The sequence below is a fragment of the Nicotiana tomentosiformis genome, chromosome 7 (assembly GCF_000390325.3).
Source record: "Nicotiana tomentosiformis chromosome 7, ASM39032v3, whole genome shotgun sequence".
NCBI lineage: Eukaryota > Viridiplantae > Streptophyta > Magnoliopsida > Solanales > Solanaceae > Nicotiana > Nicotiana tomentosiformis.
Window position 1 is genome coordinate 27,000,253 of NC_090818.1, and position 5,450 is coordinate 27,005,702.

Here is a 5,450-nt window from a genome sequence, read left to right on the forward strand (position 1 = left end):
TTATGTTGTTTGGCTACAAGAAGATGTGGGATAAGTTCAGAATACTTTTTAAATCCCATCTCTCGATATTGCTGCTGCGGGAGCATATTCGAGGCATGAAAAGTGGTGAAAGTTTTCTCCAACATATCATGATCAGTAATATTATCACCACATAGTTTCAATTGGAAAATAATTCTGAACATAGCAGAATTATACTCACTGATAGATTTAAAATCTTGTAGCCTTCGATGAGTCCAATCATAACGTGCCTGTGGAAGAACGACCATCTTTAGGTGGTCATATCTATCTTTCAAATTACTCCACAGTATGACTGGATCTTTAACAGTAAGATATTCCATTTTCAGGCCCTCATCAAGGTGATGGCGTAGGAATATCATTGCTTTGGCACGGTCTTGGTTTGATGCCTGATTTTTATCTTTGATGGTGTCTGCGAGACCCATTGCATCAAGATGAATTTCGGCATCAAGCACCCAAGACATGTAGCTTTTGCCCGATATATCCAGGGCTACAAACTCAAGTTTAGAAAGATTTGACATTATTTAGAAAAAGAAAGTTCGTACCTCTGATACTGTCAAAGTTTTTTCTCGAGATGGCAGAGTCTCGTGCTGATAACGTGTTATAAAATAAAGACTGTAAAATAAAGACAAGTATAGAGAGAAACTGATATATTATTCTGACTTCAAACTTATGTACATAATGAACTGAATTCTCCTCTATTTATAGAAAAAAAGAAGCTGCTGCTCTAAACTGTTGTGCCAGATATAGATAATCTTCTATCATGGGTAATATTTATCCATAACGGAGTATCGAAAGGATAAACTTCTTTAGGAGACTTATTTCTAATAGATTACTAAATAGATAAATATATTTATGGCGGAGTCTCATATAGATAAACTTGTTCAGGAAGCTTATTTACAACGGAGTACTAAATGAACATCCATAATATAATATATTCATAACAAAGATTATATTTATAATTTACATAATTGCTAACCAAAAGTTAGCCGAGATACTCCAGGCTCCTTTCTTAGAAGACCGCAAGACCCTAAGATGTTGGGAATTCTTAAATTAGCACAACCTTTTATTAAACCTAGTTCAATTTTAGTCAAATTTGGTTTCGGTCTCCGCATCATATTCCCCCAATGGAGAGTATGGGTAATTTAGAAGGAAAGGATTTTGGCGGTAAGAATTTTTGGCTTCCCTCCTCTAATTCTAAAATTACAGTTTCCTTTATTAGTTAGAATTCTCCAGACAACCTAATTTTGCATTACGCTTTGGTAATTTAACCACAGATACTTGGAGATTGAAGAATACGGGAAAAGGGATGCAAGATATTGGAAGAACATTGATATGGGGTTCAGACTCTTGGTGAGGCTTTTGCAGGTTCTTCTATTTAATTTAGTACTATGTAAATCTAATTTTTTGTTATGTGATAGTTAAAAGAAAGTATTTTTGTATTCTGAAGTTCTTTTCTTCCTTTCCTAGATATTTAGGCTCTTTAAGTTTGTTTGCAGAGTATGTTTATACTATTTGAACTTCCTGTATAAAAAATATGCTGCTATTTAAAAGGATTGGATGAAGAAGATATTGAATAGGTTAGGGAAGGTGTGCCAGGAACAGAAATTGACCCACAAACTCTGGAAAGTACTGAAGCATTTGATGAAGATTATGAAATTAGTTCATAATATTATCATAGTATTATTACTAGTTTAATAAAGATTGTTATTGAATAGAGAACAGATTGATGTTTCTTATTATGCCATTCAATCGTTGAAATCTCTTATGCTTACATATCTTATTGTTTGACTTGGTAGTTAGATATTATTTCATACTTTTAGATAGTAGAAATTAGTTTTCACTTTGACATGAATCATAGTTTTTGAGCAACTTTATTGTGATGGCAAGAAAAAGACAATGAGATTCTAGTGAAGGTGCGCTTTTATCCAATTCTTCGGAGCAATAAGAACAACAAATGGGAGGTATGGCGATGCGTAAACCACCTCAAAACTGGCCACAAAATGAAAGATAAGCTATCCGATCTGGTAACTTGTCAAGAAATGATTCACATGATATAGAAAATCTCTCAGGTGCTAAAGTGATATCTTATCTTCATTTTGTAGTATGAAGTAGTTGGGATCCTAGTCACAGAAAACCACTGCAGGGGAGAGTATTTGATGTTATTTGAATACTTTCCCATAAGTAGACTTCTAGCATGAGAGTGAAGAAAAATCTAAGTGACCAAGGTGCCCCACTATGATGCACTCAGGATGGGAAAATGATGGTGGCAATTTACATGTTGAGTTGAATGAACATGGGTAACCTATTGGACCAGAAGCAATTAGATTGAGTTCTAAACTTGGTGTCATAGCACTGAATGACATCTTAGCGCCATTGAATTATAAATATTGGAGGCTTGTGCCTAATATGTTCAAGGATATAATATGGACTCATATTAAGGTGCTTAATACTAAACCAAACACTATATGCTAAGATGTTTTTATTTTTATATAAATGAGTTGTGTTAAATATGTATGTAGGAAAATACTGATGCAACTAATGATATGAGACATATGTTGATGATATTAGTTGGATCTGAATGGAAAGAATGGAAGCATGAAGCAAAAAAGATGTGATTTGAACCATATGGTGCTGATATTGAGCGCTTAGCTCATCGTTCGAACATGGTTGAAGAAAATCAGTGGCGTTCATTAGTTCATTATTGGAGCTCAAATGCTGCAAAGGTATTTCAGAAATATAAAGCATCTTCTTCTGTTGCCTTTTAGGCCTTTATCATTCTTTTTTTTTTTGATTTTGCACCGGGTGTCCGAGTCTCTTTGAGCCCCGACTAATCCCGGGGGTGCACAGGCCCTCGGCAAGAAGTTTCCCGCAAGTGCACCACAGTTAATTCAGGTTTTACCCAGTCCGATGGCCCTCAGAAATTGTTTGCACCCAGTGGGTTTCGAACTTGAGACCTTGAAAGGGAGCAAACCCCAAGGCTCAAGTCAATTGCCACCAGGCCAACCCCTGAGGGTTCCTTTATCATTCTTATCACTGAATCTTTGTTCTTTTTGAACTTTTGTTCTTTTTTCCTTCTTTATTGCAGTGAATTGTGTCACTAAATAAATATCGTTGTATCCTTACTTTCTTTTAGTTACTCATTATCATCGATTTCAATTGTTCACACAAATAAGGTGAGTTTGAGCATTGTGTACTAGTTAATCATCAAAGTTGTGAGTTTAATTGCTCAGGTGTTGTGATCTTATTTTTAAGCAAAATATGTGAAAGTTAGTTGTTGATATATTGGATATGTAGCAAGTTTTGTACTATGGCTGCAACCTGTTTGAGCTGTAGTGCAAACTGATTTTGGACAGTTGTTTTTACCTCACTTAGAATGCATTTAGTGGAAAACTACCTTTCCTACTCATCTCCATCATTTCATTATTTCTCTTACAAATGTAATAAATGCAATCTTGTATCATCATCAGATTCGTTGTATTTATTTTTGTATGTTTTGTTGTTTGGAGATTTGAGAATATCTTATAACTTTGTGAAACTCAATTCTTTTGGTTATTATCTTTCCAGTATGAGAGTTATGAGTAGGCTAATTTTGTCTTGGCTTATTTCTTTATAATTTTTGCCTCTTCTGGTTTGGTTTGGTTTGGTGAAAGTTCTGTCACTGTTTGGTTGAAGTATGCTTAATTCTAACTTTTTTTTAATTGAAATTTACTTGTCTGTTAGCATTTTAAGAATTGATGAGTTTGTACTGGATGATATCTTTGTGATTTGTAAATAGTGGAGCTTATAGTTTAGAAGAATTTTTACAATGTTGTCAGAGAAGGAAATCTAGTATAAAGGTGTTGTCATATGTATTCAGTGTTGCCTCTAGACTTCTGCTTATAAGTTAAAGTTGTTATGCTATTTTTGTGAAAGTGTGCAACATTCTAGGGCTATATAGGCTTTGTCTTGTTGATCGTATCTTGTATTCTACAATCAATTTTGAATTCTATAAACTATCAAAGTAACCTTTCTAATATTTCTTTCTCAAGTTAACAAAATTAAAAAGAACGAAACTAATGAACTTGGGACCAAAAAGAGAAGTGGGTAAGTTCGAAAAAACATGCAGCACATATGGTATTTTTTCAGCTTTATTACATAGTTGTAATTCTCCTTTTATGTGATTCTTTTGCAGAACTTCTGAACGATGTAAGATCAATTATTGGAATACTTGACTTGTGGAAAGATGTATCCATAAAGCCTTGTTGCAGAATTTATTCTAGAAGTTAAGGGAATTCATTCAGATTAGGATTGAATTTGACATAGTTCCATGTTACAATTACTTTATCTTTTATGATTTAGTTAGAACTAAGTTTTATTTGAGATATAACAAGTCATTGAGTTGAACTCTAACTTGTAAGGAGAACCTTTATTATGTACTATGTTCTTTGAATACAACATCCAAATACATTTTTATTTCGTATTTGTTTCATTGTGTATAAAGATTGACATTTATGAGTGTATGAATTGAATATATATTTGAGTCACAACGAAAAACTAAATAAAATATTATTATTCATATTTTAGAAAATTTTATATGGAAATTTCAAAGTGACATTACACAAGGTTTTAAAAAATATCACTAATTTATTTGACATTCATTTAAATGTTGCAAATATTTTATTGACATTTACCAAAATGTCGTAAATCACAATGTGATATTTTTTAAAAGCTGTAAATAAATGTCATAATTGTTTTTAGAAATATTATACTAAATGTCAGCAATTTTAAATTGACGTTTTAAAAAATGTCATAAATAAAATGTCATAAATTTCATACTGACACTTATATAAATGTCGGAAAATTCCCGACCCCAAAATTTATGACATTTGATACAAATGTAAATTAAATGTCGGTAAATGAATTTGTGACATTTCAACAGTTCTATACGACATTTATTTAATGTCATTGTATCCTTACTTTCTTGTAGTGCGTGTTTATGTGTAATTCAAACGCGTTCGTCGATTCGTAGTTTTGATGTTGTTTGGTATGATTTGAGGCCTCGAGCAGATTTGCGTCATGTATTGGGACTTGTTGGTACGATTGGACAAGGTCCCAGGGGCCTCGGGTATGTTTCAGAGGGGATACAGGTCTTTTCGCTATGTTTGGACTGCTGTTTTCTGAGGTCTCTTCGCGTTCGCGAAGAAAGAGTCTCATTTGCGAAGGTCTGTTGGGCATTTGGCCATTTGTTCATCGCGTTCGCGAAGCCTTGGAGGAGGCAGTGCTTCGCTATCGCGAATGGGACTGCACGATCACATAGAAAAGCAGGCAGGAGGTGGCACCATGAATTTGTTTTACGCGTTCGTGTGTCTGGTGTCGCGTTCGCGAAAGGGCGGAGTAGTTGGTCACCGCGTTCGCGACCGATGCATAGCGTTCGCGTAGGGGACTTTTGGAGC

At 34.2% G+C, this 5,450-nt stretch overlaps 1 long non-coding RNA gene across 5 annotated transcripts; it reads left to right on the forward strand.

Moving 5' to 3' along the window:
* Positions 1 to 1,000: 1,000 nt before the first annotated feature.
* Positions 1,001 to 4,477, forward strand: LOC104085004 (uncharacterized). 5 transcript variants are annotated; one of them, XR_011409598.1, is made up of 6 exons: positions 1,001 to 1,182; positions 1,293 to 1,368; positions 1,906 to 2,042; positions 2,121 to 2,457; positions 2,538 to 2,741; positions 3,104 to 4,477. It is a non-coding gene; the product is annotated as an uncharacterized lncRNA (long non-coding RNA). The 5 variants fall into 5 exon arrangements; XR_011409601.1 differs by lacking the exons at positions 1,906 to 2,042; positions 2,121 to 2,457 and having other exon boundaries at positions 3,104 to 3,191; positions 4,190 to 4,477; XR_011409599.1 differs by lacking the exons at positions 1,906 to 2,042; positions 2,121 to 2,457 and having other exon boundaries at positions 1,293 to 1,383.
* The last annotated feature ends 973 nt before the right edge of the window (positions 4,478 to 5,450 follow it).